Raw genomic sequence first — 15,497 nt, forward strand, 5'->3', positions numbered from 1 at the left:
TCCTCCTGAGCATGAAACACGTGGCTGAGGATATTTTGTGGTCTAATCCAGCTGATGGTTTCTCAAAATGACTATGTGAAAATTGTAATGTAATAACTGCGTGTCTGCTAGATGCCAGCCAGAGCATCACTAAAAAGAAGTGAAACAAAGAAATTACATTTGATGGCCATATGTGGTTACATGAAGCTACCGAGGGCTGGACAGGTAACAAGGGGTTAGTTGGGATGAGGATTGCTGTTGTTATTGCCCAGCTGTTTCCCAATGCAGGTTTTAGTGCCTTCAGGAGAAGGAGTGCCTTCAGGTCTCACTGAGATTGGAGCCCATCTCCAACAAGAGCAGCTCAACTCCTCTAGGCTCCTCTTGAAGGCTGGGGACAAGCCATGTCTCATTGCACCCTCCTGACCCTCATCACCTCTCGCAGATGCTACAGCTCCCTGCTCCTCATCTCTGGCTCCTTCTGGGAGCCACAGAGGGAGAATCTGACTCCCTCACTGGGGTGAGCAGGAGGGACAGAGCCAGGAGGAGCAGGGTGTGGGTGGGATACGGACACCCTGCTAAACAAAAAGAGGGGAGCTGGGCAGGCACAAGGAGGGTGGGTGGGAAGTGACATCCAAGGGCTGCGATGGGCAGAGGGGTGGGAAGTGAGGGACAAGGTGCTGGGCAAATGGGGAATGCGAGCTCCTGTGGGGCTGCAGGCCTGAGAGGGCTGGTGGCAGCAGTGCCAGCCACACGTCCCCTGGGCTGGGACAGCCAGCCGCACCCATCTGAGAAGCAGAGACTCATTCTCACAACGTGATAACAGGGCCATGAGATGGGGCTACGTCCCAATTTCCTGTATAATTCAGCTCATGAATATTCAGCCTGAGAGCTCATTTTCAAGGGAGCAAAGGGGAAAGGGGTCCTATTTCTGTCATAATATTGTGTTCCAGGAACTGATAACGAAGGTCAAAAGAGGCATTTGTCATGGCTCTGAAAATGTAAATGAAATCAAATGTGAAACCAGTGCTGTGGGAACAAGCAGAGTTGCTGCTGCTGAAACCTGCTTTGGGAGAGCTGCTCTCAAAACAAGCAGAGAGCTTTGCAGTTTTCCCTGCATCTCAGGAACTCCTCTGAGGGGACAACAACTAATTTTGGCTTGCTGCTAAGTGGCTAGTCCGTATTTTCAATTTAATCTAGTTTGTATAAGATTTTTATTAAATTAAGGAATACTGAAGTATTTATATTTAGGAATAGTGTCTCTGCCACCCTTTGCTCCCTTCAGTTACACAAACATTATCACATCTCCTGCAAGTTTTTGCCTGAGTAATGACCATATTTGTCCAGAAAAAAAGTAAAAACTAATCAGATCAACCTTATTGTACTGTATTTACTTTAGCAGCTCTGTTGCAAACTGAAAGACGTGCGGTGAAACGTGCCACAATCAGTGGCAAAGGGAGACATCCAGGAGCCCATCACAAAGCACTGCTGTGTTGTGTGGGTAATGGAGCCCTGGCACAGGCTGCCTGGGGCTTGTGTGCTCTCCTCTTTGGAGACCTTCAAACCCCAAGATGTGGGGCTGGGCACCCTGCTCTATGTGTCCCTGCTGGAGCTGGGGTTGGGCAAGGTGATCTCCAGAGGCCCCTTCCCACCTCAACCGGTTCGTGCATGTATTCTGTACTCACATAATTAAGTCTTTAAATGTTACATAACTCCACAAAGTGAGAACTGAAGATGATTCTTGATGCCTTTGAAGCCCAGGACGCACTAAGACCTTCCTGATAACTGTAATATTTCTTCCAGTGCAGCAGGAGTGAAGATCTGCCTCCACTCAACAGCCAGGGGCATTTGTCTCTCTTTGAGGAATTCTCCTTTTTGGGAGAACCCCAGGTTCCCCACTTCCTAAGCAAGGACCTTATGGGGATAGCTCATGTCCCAAAGACAGCTCATGAGGTTTAAGGTCAATGTGAGACAATTCCTAGGGCACCTTTGAGGGGTGACCTGACCTGCCCGTAGCTGGAGACCACTGCCCCAGCCCCAGAATGCAACCCACGTGGAAACAGTCTCCTGTTTGCTGGGCAGCTCAGATGCCTTTGCTGGTGGTTAGGGAGGCTTTAAGGTGCCTGCGGAGCTTTGTGTCAGAAATGAGAGCTGCAGACTGTTGTTGCTGTCTATGTCTACACAGTGATAGCCCAGATTTCTGCCACCCTGAAACTTCTTGCAATACACACAGTCCCTGCAGCTAAGCCCAAACAACAGCAGTGCCAACAGCAGCTGTGCCACTGTGTGCGGGCTGACAGCTGAGCAGGGGCTACATGAGAGGCAGCTGCAATACAGCACAGGGTGATGCAAAGCTGAATGCTAACTGTGCTTTTACAATGGCTCCTGTATGCTGCCAGAACTAGTAAAGGCTAGCACGAGCTCCGATTGCTTTGGGATTGCTCCACCTGGGCTGGAGCCAGAGCCACTGAGCCCCTAGGGCTCCCCTGCAGAAATCAAATGTACTAAGGGAGAGGGCAAGCTGGATAGAGATAGCAGAGCTAGAGCACTGCCTGCAGTCCATCTCCCTGCTTCCATAGGGCTGTCCCGCAGTGGTCAGGGAGGCAGATAACAGCCCCTGCGGCTAACTGCTCTTTCAAGTTCACTTCCCTTCCCCTGTCAAGGTATTTTATGTATTCTGCCTAGCGCCTTCACCAGACATTGCGTAGCTGCTTGAGACAGCAGCCTCAGCAGAGACCGGATTGTTCCCCTACTGTCCTGGGCTGCCAGCCGATGTGAGCTTCTGCAGCTGGCCTGGGATGAAGAGGACCATGGCCCACATGTCCAGTTTTAGCAGAGCATGAGTCACTGCACACAGCTAGCAGGGAATGGGGATTGTCAGGTTTAAGGAGTCCAATCTGCTGTAAAACACAGAATCACTGAGTACTCTAAGGTGGAAAGGACCCACAAGGATCACAAAGTACAGCTCCAGGCTCCATCCAACACCACCCAAAATTCAAATCCTACATCTGAGAGCACTGCCCAGATGCTCCTTCAACTCCAGCACCAGGGAGCGTGCCCACAGCCCTGTGCAGCCCATTCCATGCCCACAGCCCTGTGGTGCAGACCCTTTCCCTAACTCTGAGCTGCCCCTCCGCTGACACAGCTCCGTGCTGTTCCCTCAGGCCCTGTCGCTGTCACACAGAGCAAAGCAGTGCTGGGCCAGGTGCCCTCTGGGGTACAGTTGGCCCTTTTGGCTCCAGTGCACATTGCTGGCTCAGGTAGAGCTTGCCATCAACCAGAATGCCCAGACCCCCTTATGCAGGGCTGTCTATCTCTGCCCCCCAGTCTGTACACAGATCTGAGGTTGCCCCAGATGCAGAATACTGCATTTGTTGCTATTAAATTCCATGCAGTAAACTTCATACAATCCTGCTCTTCACCCCATTACTCTGCAAGGTGGGAGCACCTCTCCAACAATTTGCTCATTCTACTAAGAAGTCAGCAAGATAAACATCTCCCCAGCCCTGCCCAGCACCTTTTGTGCTGTAGAGGCTTCCCCGCCTCCCTCATCAAGTCTCACACTGCAGACACATAAATAGAGGGCCAGTGTGCTGCTGGCCACCAGGGCACTTTTTGGGATCCTGCAACACCTCACACTCCAGCAGCCATCTCATCCGTCCATATTGCAGGTATCAGGGGGCTGGGCAGGGGGCAGGGGGGCCTCACATTCTGGACCTGCAAGGGTCTGGGGAGAGTGGCAATGGGGTGAGTGGGAGGCTGTTACCTATGCAGCTGGGAAATGGGAAACGTGGTGCTTTGGGTTGGCTGGTGTGGGTTCTGTTGAGCAAATTGAGCCTAGTAGAATGAAAAGTCATAGAATCACAAATATCTCGAGTTGGAAGGGGCCCACAAGGATCACTGAGTCCAACTCCTGGCTCCACACAGGGCCACTATAAAAGGACAAGTAGATGCATATTTGCAGGCAAAAGCTGTGTAAAACAGAGCACGGGGGCAAGGATGTAACCACAGCCAGAGGAGATAGCTGGGGCAACCAGAGTCATAGGATGAGAATCATCGGGGGCCCATTTCCACACCAATCCCTCTTTTCTCCCCACAGCATGGATTCTACCAGCACACTCCGCCTGTGGCTGTTCTGCTTGCTGCTCAGTGCTGCAGTCCCAAAACCCACCTGTGATCCCAGTGCCTGTCCAGCCTGCCCCGAGCCAGGACCTGGGGGCTGCTGCTCGTCATGCGTGCCGACCTGTGCCTGCCCACCCTACCTGCAGGATGACTGCGAAATGCAAGGCTTCAGTGACAGACATGTCCCCACGGGCAGGTCCTTCTACATCGACTTCGCCCGCAAGCTGTGCACTTGCCAGCCCAGTGGGGACATCACCTGCAGCTCGCGCTGTGACCCCGTGCCTGCTTCCTGCCAGGCTGTGGGCAGCCCAGTGGCCGATGGCTGTCCCCGCTGTGTCTGCTATGATGAGGAGGAGGTGGCTGTGCTTGCTGGCTCCGTAGTGCCCCAAGGTGGCCAGCTCTGCACCTGCCCTCCCCAGGGTGGCCAACTGCAGTGCAGTGATGGGGGTGAGGCATGAGCTGCACCAAGGGCAGTGGGACTGGAGGCTTGCAGGGAGTGGGAGGCCTTCTGCTCCTTCAGGCCTCTTCACTGGAATGCATTCCAGGCCTCAAACTGTCCCATCATGTGGGGAGATGCTGTGCTGTTGCATCTAAGCATCCTCTTTTTAGTGGGCAGACAGGTTGGGTTGGTTACTGATGGCACTGCAATGAACCAAACTGCAGTTATTTATTTATTTGTGAGATTATTGTGCTTTTGTGAGTGTCTATGTTTATATAGTATGTGGATGTGTGTGTCTTAAGTAAGTCAACAGATTAGAGAAATGCTCTCCCCTTCCTGCTGCTGGAGACAGTAGAATATGCGCTCTGAATGCTCTGAAGTGTGCTCTGTATATATTTATATCCTCATATATATATATATGCAGGGAGACTGTAATCAAGCACAGCTCCATCAGGCTGATGTGTTAACAAATGTCAGCTATGTTCATGGGGTTGAATAAAATCAGTGTTACCAATGAACGTGTGAATGCTTTACTGGTAAACACACATTAGTCACTTGTGCCCCAGATAGCCCTGAAGCACGCAGTGTGCTTCTTGTCATCCTCTCTACTGCTGGGCACCCACTGATGCCGTTTGACTGCAAATGGCAATCAGAGGGGGAGACTCAAGAAGGACTGTAAGGTTCCCACTGATCATTTTGCTGAAGAACACAGCAAAGCTGAGGGCCGAGTGAGATGAGGAGATGAGACAGCTGTCAGCAATTTTTGTGCTGCTTGCTTTGCTGCTCGAAGTTGAGAAATGCATCACAACGATGAACAAAGTTAGAAAATAACGGCTCTTGCTTTCCAGTGGTTTTCTGAAGTAGGTGTGATGAGAGAAGGTAGAAAGTAAGACTCAGAAGTGCTGAAACTCACACTTAGCATGAATCACACAGTGATCTACACATGCCTCTTCCCCTGCTGATTATACTGCAACTGGGCCATGGGAAGGGTGACAGAAATGATTCTGTTCAAGGCATAAGAGCAGACCCTGCCAGCAGCTAACACTGAAGGGTAAAAACAGCAAGCCAAGGCATGTGGGCTTCTACAGAAAGCCGGGAAGAGTTCTCTGGGTCCATCTGGCCCAACCCCAGCTCCAGCAGGGACACTCAGGCTCATATCCTACTGGGTTTTGAAAGACTCCGAGGAGGAGATCCTACAGCCTCTGGGCAGCCTGTGCCAGGGCTCTGCCATATGCACAGCACAGCAGAGCTGCCTGGTGCTCTGAGAACCCCTGTGGTCCAGTGTGTGCCCATGGCCTCCTGTTGTGGCTCTGGGCATCCCTGAAAGAAGCCTGGCTCTGTTCTCTTTGCACCCTTTCTTCAAGTATTTATAGGCACTGATGAGACCCCCTGACTAAGCTTTGTCATCACCAGGCAGAGCAGTCCCAGCTCTCTCAGCCTCTCTTCACAGGAGGGGTGTTCCTGTTCCTCCATCACCTTGGTGGCCTTTGCTGGACTTTCTCTGGTATGTCCGTGTCTCTCCTGTTTGGGCTCCTGCAACAAGAGAGACATTGGCACAGTGAAGAGAGTCCCCTTGCTTCAGGCCCTCCTTCAGAGCAGCGTAGAGCAAATTGTTTAGAGCCATGAGCACTCTGCCCTCTCTAGGGAGGGTGCCGGCCTGCTGAGCTTATCCTTTGCCTGGCACCTTATCTGCCCCTTTGGTGTGACTGATAACCTTTTCAAAGGAGAGGCCAATGACAGGCTGAATAATTCTGTTTGTGTGTGAATGCTCCCTGTGCAAACACTGGGGTCAGCAGGGGAACGAAGAGCCACCATCTTCAGACAGCTGTGACAAAATGAGTCTTTGAATGAAGATTGCAGCCCTTGAAAAGCATTGATTTTACATATAATGAAATCAAGTCTGTGGGGTTTGTTTCTGTTATCAGCGTCCTGTGACTTTCTAAAAGCTCATTATTCCCATTATTTGTGGAACCAGTGGGGCTTTCCTTCTCCACATGACAATGATTCACACAGCAATGCTTTTTGGGCCTATGTCTTTTAAGCATGCCTGCATGGTGCCTGCCTCGTGAAGCTGTAAGACACCAGCTGTAAGACACCAGGGAAATATTCATGCCTGAAAGCCCATGAGGAGATGTTCCCAGAGCCTTCTCTCTTTTCCAGGCTAAACAAGCCCTGCTCCCTCGGGCTGTTTTTGTAGGAGAGGTGCTCCATCCCTTTGAGCATCTTCGTGGCACAACCTGGTGCCAAGAAACTGAAGCACTTACTCAGGTCCTTCCTGCACCTTATCAGGTACCCTGGGCTGCATCAACAGAGGGACGGCCAGCAGGGAGAGAGAGGGGATTGTCTCCCTCTGCTCTGCCCTCATGAAGCCCCACCTGGAGTACTGTGTCCAGGCTTGGGGTCCCCAGCACAGGAGGGATGTGAAGCTCTTGGAGCGGGTCCAGAAGAGGGCACAAAGATGCTCAAAGGGCTGGAATTCCTCTCTTGTGGAAACAGGCTGATGGAGCTGTGCTTTTGCAGCCTGGAGAAGAGATGGCTGCCGGGAGACCTCACTGTGGCCTTCCAGTACTTGCATAAAGTACAGCACATGCATAAAAAACTGCATATAGATGATGAAAATTACATTCATTTTGGAAAACAATGTACAGATCATTTAAGTGCTAAAGTTTACTTTTAACACTCAAAGATTTAACTTTAACATTGTGCATCTAAGCTAGCAACTGCCTATTTTTATTTACTGGCTCACTACTGCATTCATAGTAACATCCACAGCTGATTTCTGTGAAGTTGTTGGGCTTTTTCCAGCAACTCTCGTTTTGTATCCCATAGGGATGTGGTGTGTTGATTCAATCCCATTACACATTGTTGCTGTGTGACAGAGGGCAGCAGAGGGGCAGTCTGACACAGTGGCAGCTGACATGGAAGTGCAGAGGAAGCAAAGGTGTGTCATTGAATTCCTTCACGTGAAAATAAATGGCAGCCCCTGACATTCATCAACTCTTGCTGAACATTGATGGAGATCAAACAGTGGATGTGAGAGCAGTGAGGGGTGGGTGGTGCGTTTCAGCAGTGGTGACAGAAATGTGAAAGACAAACCACATTTTGGATGGCCATGCACAGCTGTCACAACATGAAATGAAGAGCATCTCGGCCAGCTCCTCCATTTGAATCAGTGGATTACAACCAGGGAACTGCATACAGAAGTATCAGCTTCAGTGCATTAGAAAAGGTGGCAACATTGGAATACCGCGAAGTGTGTATGAAGTGTGTATCACAAATGTTCGTATAGGAGTGGACAGAACACATATGTAAGTTTGTCAGGTCTTACTGGACCACTATGAAGGTGACAGTTTCCTGGATCACATCATTACCAGTGATGAGATGTGGTGTTACCACTATGATCTAGAGTCAAAACAACAGTGCATGAGGTGGTGACATGTGAACACTCCATTGAAGAAAAAGTGATGTGAACTTGCACTGTCTTTTGGGATCAGAAAGGAGTGATCCTTCTGGATTTTCTGGAACCCAGACAGACAAGCCATCAGCTCTGACTGCTACGAGCATGAGCTCGTGATGCTGACTGAACGGAAGACTCCAACTTCCAGAGTCAAGCCAGAGAAGAAGACAAGCTCTCTCTTGCAACACAGTAACACCAGGCCCCACAGTAGTTTGAAGACTGTGGAGCACATTGCCCGTCTTGGGTGGATTGTGCTGACACACCTAACATGTAATCTGTGTCTGGCACCTTCTGACTTCCATCTGTTTGGACCAAGGAATGTTGGATAGTGTGGACAACATTTTCCTAGCAACAACACCATCACAGCAGCTGTGAAATGGTGGGTCGTCTTTGCTGGTGCAGATTTTTATGAGTGCAGCATGCGGGCCCTTGGTCATTGCTGGTGAAAATGCATAGCTAGCAGTGGTGGCTATGTTGAAAAATAGTGTTGTGTAGCTGAGAATTTGCTCTATCAGTGTTGCTGCACTCTTTGCATCTGTTGTAGTTTCCATGGAAATAAACAGGGGACATTGCTTTCAGAATGACCGACGTGCGTGTATATACATACAGATTTATATGTATATAAAATATCACAGACAAAAATACACTGAGACACTAATAACAGAAATACTCGCTTGCTTTTCTTTCTGGCATTAATTTGGATCTTACCCATGAGAACACATGTACTCCTCTGTGTCTTTGAAAAATCAGCACCTGCACAGTACTGAAGGATGCTGCTTGTGGAATCACACCTATAATTAGGTCCCCACTGAAAGAGCAATCCAGATCTTAATGATGAAACAAGCTTATAAAGTCAGAATTGTATTAACAAAGGTAACTTAACAGACATTAAAATGCAGGATCTCTGCATGTGGTAGCTCTCAATGAGAGCTCGGAGGGGAGTGGGAGGCACAGGACAAATAGCAAGTAAGCGAATCACTGATTTCTTCAACGTGATCCATATAATTTTCACTACTACTGAAAATCCAATCTTAAAAAAATGTTGGACCTTAATGAAAATTGTCTCTGAATTAAATTTTATTATGACATTTACATTGATTGTATGCACTGGGTTCCATGATAAATTAGCAAAAAACATGCTGGGAATGCTGGCCAGGAGTAGGGCTGTGGGCCAAATCTTCTGCCCTGTAGTGCTGCTGCTAACGTAAGAGTTGAGAGACCAACAGAAAAGATAAATATCCTGATGAGTTTTTCCCCAGTTACTTCCATAAGCTTCAGATGACACCTTAGTTGCTTTGGAAAGACAAACCAAGCCTGATGTATGAAGATCACACTGACACTGTAGTAGGGCATGGGAACAGTGGTTTGTTAGTCCACCCTGGTTTTAAAATGTATGTGTATATATGTATTTAAATACTCTACAGGCTTGATGCTGTGTATCGTGCACTCTCTGAAGTTGCATGAATTTAAATATGGACTTGGAATAAATAAGGTGTGGTGTCCCGGCCTTGTCTGGTACTTTTTGCAGAGCCCTCACTTTACAGTGAGTGCACGGAGCATTGAAGATACTGCTGCTTTTCTGCAGAAGAGTATTTAGAAACAATAGCTTCTAATCCCTGCAACACCTTCTTAAAAAAGGGGATTCATCTTCCAGGGAACTTTGAGACCAACAGACTAGGAACATGCTATTTGGGCCATAATTTAGGGCTTTGGAGTTTGTATGGTTTTGTTTTGGTGCAAAGGAGGAGCTGAGTTGAAACTCTTTCCAACTCTGACCCCACTACATGCAAGCATCCTTTTAATACCAGAGAACTGACTTGATGATCTGTAAGGTCTTTTCCAACCTGAGCAATTCTATGATTCTATGATAATACACCTGTGTCTAGAACACGTACTGTTCAGTTAATCACACATTAACACTTTAAAAACAAAATATGGTCAAAAAACTTTGGTTTTTTTTGAAAATAAAATATGGACCTTGAGAACATGCTCTGGAGTGAGTAGATAGCTGCAAAAAGACCACTTACTTTGAAAACAGTCAATTATTAAGTGTATGTCCTTTTGAGTAGGAGGACATCTGTTATAGAGGTGACCAGAAGGCTGATGGTCACCTGAGCCATTTCAACATGGCCTGTGAGATGCCCAGGAACCTCTGAAGGAGCCCACATCCTGCAGTGACCTCCATCCAGCTGCCACATAAGGGCTATGTCAGCCAGCAGGGCACAGTTGTTGCCAAACTGGACTCAGACGCGGAACGAGTCTGAGTTCCATGCTAACGAGGAGCTGCTATATCATCATATGTAGGCTGTTCACTTCTTGATTCCTGACCTAGCGGAACATCATGATTTCAGAAGCGCACTGTAGTTTACTCTGCTACACAGGTCAGCACATGGGTCTTGCACCAATGAGTTCTCTTCCAATAAATCATTACCATATATGCTTGGAACCATTATTGAAAGTTTGATGTCCATGCCATTTTTAATTAACAATTTTGAAACAACAACAAAAATAAACCCCAAAGTCACACACGTTATGGACTATTTATCTGCTATTTCTTTCTTTCATCAAAGCTGCTCCTGCATTACAAAAGCATAATAAAAATCCCCATATTGTTGAGGACTAGTAGACATTTTTTCTTCATTTGCATAAACAAGAAAACCCAAACAAACAGAAGCCCAAGACCATCCAACCCTGCCCCAAAACAGTTAAAAAGTTTGAAACTTAGCTCAAGATTTCTCTTAAAAAAAAAACCATGTCTTTCAGCCAAACAATACTGCTAAAGTAATGTGAGCGCTTTGCTTTAAAAATGTGCTTTTTGAGTTCACAGAGAGCAGCAGACAAAAAAATAAGTCAGCCATGAAGCACGTTCTGATTTTTAACTATCCTTTGACGGATGGGTTGCTTCCAAAATTGCTTAACAAGGAAGGGGAGAAAAAAAAGTCACAGGCCCACATTTTAAAGACTGTCAGCTGCATAGACCAAATGTTGCTAACTCGCTGGCAGCCTTACGGGCCGCTTCTGTCATGATCTGAAACACATGATTCAATTAACGCAAGGTACATATCTTTGTAGTAGTTGACAAGGTTGATAACAAGGTTAACAAGCGTTTCGCCATTTTCTTGCTTGTTCCTTTTCTCTGGCAAAAACAGCTGTGATCACTCAGCAGGCCCTAAATAACCAAGTCACAGAAAACAAACAAAGAAACCATTTTATATTTCCATGTGACAAGAATGAACAAATAACACGATTTGGGCAATCTCTTAAGAGCGCGTTAGTGCCAAATTCACTATGCATTACACTGGACAATCAAGTTACTTGAGGACTTAAACAACCCAGAACCTATTTGAAAGAGCACAGCAAGCCAAGAAAGGCATGTGTGGAATCCAGACTGGGGGTGAGTCTGGCAAAGCCAACTGCTGTGCCAAGCCAACACAAGGTCAATTACTTCATTATTTGCATACTACAGTCCAACTTGCATTGTCATGGATATGCTCTGTCCTTAGGAGGCAGTGACAGTTTGAATTTATTCTTAGGAAACCAAAACATTTCACTTAACTGTTCAACATGCGAGATTTTCATGAGAGAAGTAAATTTAGTTACATTTCCAACAGGATTCCAGAGCTACCTTTTTTTTTTTTTTTTTTTTTTTTTTTTTTTTTTGCGCATTCGACCCTCAGAACCAAACTGAATATAAGGCTGAAAGGTTTAAAAGATTAACAAAGTTAATCTTTTAAAAAGTTAAAAAAAACTTTTTAAAAAAAAAGTTACCAGAAGCCAGAAGACAACAATATAGCACCTGAAAATGGAAGAGCCACACAACATTTTTGACATTCATGTCTTGCATAGACAAATGCTTATTCATTTTTTTTTCCCCCAGACAACTCTGCTTCAGAAAATAAATCTTAAATCAACTTTAATTACAGTTAAATGCATGTGTTTCCATTTTTTCCAAAATACATTATTTTATTTCCTTGTTAACTGCTACACGTCTAATAGTTCTAAGAAACTATCATCCCTTGGAAAGACTGTTGCACCCTTTTGGGCTGTCAAGTTCATAAATTCAGGAAGCTGAACTGCCTTCTAATTCTTTCTCCACATGATTAGAGAAACAAATCGATTCATGATTCACACATTAGATCTCTACACCAGAAGGTCCATAAACCTGAAACTACTTTTACAGCATAGGAAATGAGACCTCTAGCCCTTCACAGCAGGTCTGTCTTCTGGCCATATTCTGACTTGAAACAACACGTGGCACACACCAGGTCCACATGAAGTTCTTCCCTTCCAATCCCTTCACCCATGCACTGGTTTCCACTGGGAGAAAACATCATCACGCAGAAGGTTGGAAGGTTCTCCAAGAGGTTCCTAATCATGATCAGGGACCATTAGAGGGAAGCAATTCTTACATAGGCGAACGCAGCCCTTATGGAGTTTCCCTGAGGTCAGCAGGACTCCAATATGACCCAATACCCAGGTCTAGGAACGTCTCTGCAGAGCCAGAGCCATGCCTATTGATTCTAAATGTTTTCCAGTACGATTATTACTTGTTATATTTTTGGAATATATTTAAAATATATATACTGACCAATTTGAATTCGCTTACCAAATGCAGTGCTTCTAAAGTTGAAGAGAAATGAGAAATCCAGAGGGATCCAGACAGGCTGGAGATGTGGGACCATGTGAATCTAAAGAAGTTCAACAAGGCCAAGTGCAAAGTGTTGAACTTCATCTGGGGCAATCCCAGGTGTTTTATACAAACTGGGCAAAGAACCCCTTGAGAGCAGCCCCATAGGAGAAAGACTTGGGGGTCCTGTAAACCAGAAGCTGGACGTGAGCCAGCAGTGTGTGCTTACAGCCTGGAAGGTCAGCTGTGTTCCGGGCTGCATTAAAGAAAGGTGGCCAGCAGGGAGAGGGAGGTGATTGTCCCCTTCTACTCAGCTCTTGTGAGGCCCCATCTGCAGCACTGCATCCAGGTCTGGGGCCCCAGTACAGGAAGGACATGGAGCTCTTGGAGCGGGGCCACAGGAGGGCACTAAGATGATCAGAGGGCTGGAGCACCTCTCCTGTGGAGACGGGCTGAGGGAGCTGGGCTTGAGCAGCCTAGAGAAGAGAAGGCTCTGGGAAGACCTCATTGGGGCCTGCCAGTATTAGAAGGGAGCGTATAAACAGGAGGGGGGAATGGCTGTTCACGTAGCTGCATAGCAATAGGACAAGGGGGAACGGTTTTAAACTGAGACAGGGAAGGTTCAGGTTAGATATTAGGAGGAAGTTTTTCCACACAGTGGGTGGTGACACACTGGAACAGGTTGCCCAAGGAGGCTGTGGATGCCCCATCCCTGGAGGCATTCAAGATGTGGCTCTGGGCAGCCTGGTCGGGTGGTTGGCAACCCTTCACATAGCAGGGGGGTTGAAACCACACGATCTTTGTGGTCCTTTTCAACCCAGGCCATTCTAGGATCATGAGATCTGTTTGCTTATCACAGAAATCTTGGGACAAGTGGTCTAAAACCTCTTGTTTTGTATTAATGATCTGGATTAGATTGGAAAAGATTTGAAGTTTCAATAGTTGTGACTGCAGAAGAATAGCAGTGATTAAAAAACAAACAAACAAACAAAAAAAAAACAACAAAAAACAAAAAACAAGTGAGCTCTTCTGTTGCCTACAAACTGGGGACAGGGATAATTATACATGAGTTTAATGTTAGGTTCCCTATAAAGACTTTGTAAATAACTGTCTAATGTAAACATACACTTCTCCTGGATAACGTTGCTTTGTTTAAGCCAGCAATCTTACACATCAAAAAAGAAAGAACACAACTTCCCCCCCCCCCCCCCCCCCCCCCCCCCAAATTGTGAAAAACAAAACAAAACCAAAACAACAACAAAACCACACTTCTATGCAGCTCGTACCTACTACAGAATTCTCACCAAATTAAAATACAGAGTTCCAGTTCCATATGTTCAGTAACACCTTTGGTTATATCGGTAAACCTCTTTTGTTCTAATAATTAACTGTCTCTAGTTGGACAACAGAACTATTTCATGTTCTTCCCTTTCATAGGGGCTTCTGTTAGTTTCACTTTCTGGATATTTATATCAAGAGAAGGTCACAGTACTCTCAGGAGAAAAACCGCAAGGAGTGAGGTGTGTGGGAGGAAGAAGGAATGGAGAAGCCAAGCTGGTAACATTTTCTGTCTGAAAAAATAAGCTTTCAGAAGTTTGCAAGCCCCGATGCCTATTTTCAACTGAGTTCAAAATGGCAGATAAACTGTATGTATTCCAGCCAGCTGTACAGATACTAAATCATTTTAGTCGTCTTAAAAAAGAAAAAAAAAGCTGAGTTCTGCTTTAGTTCACCCTTCTCCTTTCACTGCTGGCTAATCACTGCCCGCCCAGGTTCACTGCTGTACTGTTTCCTTGCCTGCCTTGAAGCTGGTGGGGAAAGCTCTGCTGGTAGACCTGGAGGAGCAACTTGTCATGGAGGGGAAGGAAGGAGACAGAATGGTTTGTTCTTCTAGCACAAATTTCCTTCTAGGCCAATTTGGAAGAACAGATTTTACCATGGCCCTGTATGCACTGAGAAGTTATTATTCATCTGCCTACGTGCTACAAGTACAAAGATCAGAGCCATTATTATATATTAACAAGGGCAGCTGAATAATCCCCTCACAGAAACCAAAAGCGTACCCTGTTACATAAAGGGAAGTGCTTCTGGAGTTAAAACAAAGACGACTAAGAACAGGATGTGTTTCTTGGTTCTAGTTATCTCTGGCATCCTTCATAGGAGCAGTAGGTTGAACGTTTCCAGAGGAGCATGATTTGTACATGACAGCAGTCTTGTAAAATATTTTAGGGTTCAAATGGATTTGACAATAGCTTTTGGGATAGTCATGCTATCTTTTGTCAGCCATTTGCTACGCCCTTTAACAAATGCGGTGCACGAGCAGCAAAGCAGAGAACTTAAGAAAACCAGAATTGTTTAGAAGGTACCACTCCAGCTGCAGCAGATCATTACAGGATTTGAACTTGGAAGCAAAATCCTCAGCCAGGAATAAACGAAAGCTATTGCAGAAACATCACGAGTGTTGATTAAGTCCCAACATCAGTTTTTCAAAATAGCTACCAATCACTTAAAACTAGCATTATTGTACATGTGTGCGTACCAGCGATCCTGGCATTTCTTTCTGAGTTTTTTTTTCATACCAATTTAAACCAGCCTTGTAATGCAGTCTTTAAAGACCTACTTCCAAGCATTTAAGCATATATAAAAAAAGTACATGCTTTAATCCCACAGAAATCAATGGGACTTAAAGCACATGCCTGAGTATTTTGGAAAGCAGAAATAAAGTTCTCAAATATTTGCAGAGTTCTGCTCAAGCACAATGAAGATTCTGCAAGCTAACATCCTCTTCCCTGTCATGTTAGAAATGCAACTAGATTTGGTTCTAATGAGAAAAGATTTCTGGCTTTGATCCAACCCAACATAGGGACAAAGGGACA

Source organism: Tetrao urogallus, assembly GCF_951394365.1.
Source record: "Tetrao urogallus genome assembly, chromosome: 1".
NCBI classification, from domain to species: Eukaryota; Metazoa; Chordata; class Aves; order Galliformes; family Phasianidae; genus Tetrao; species Tetrao urogallus.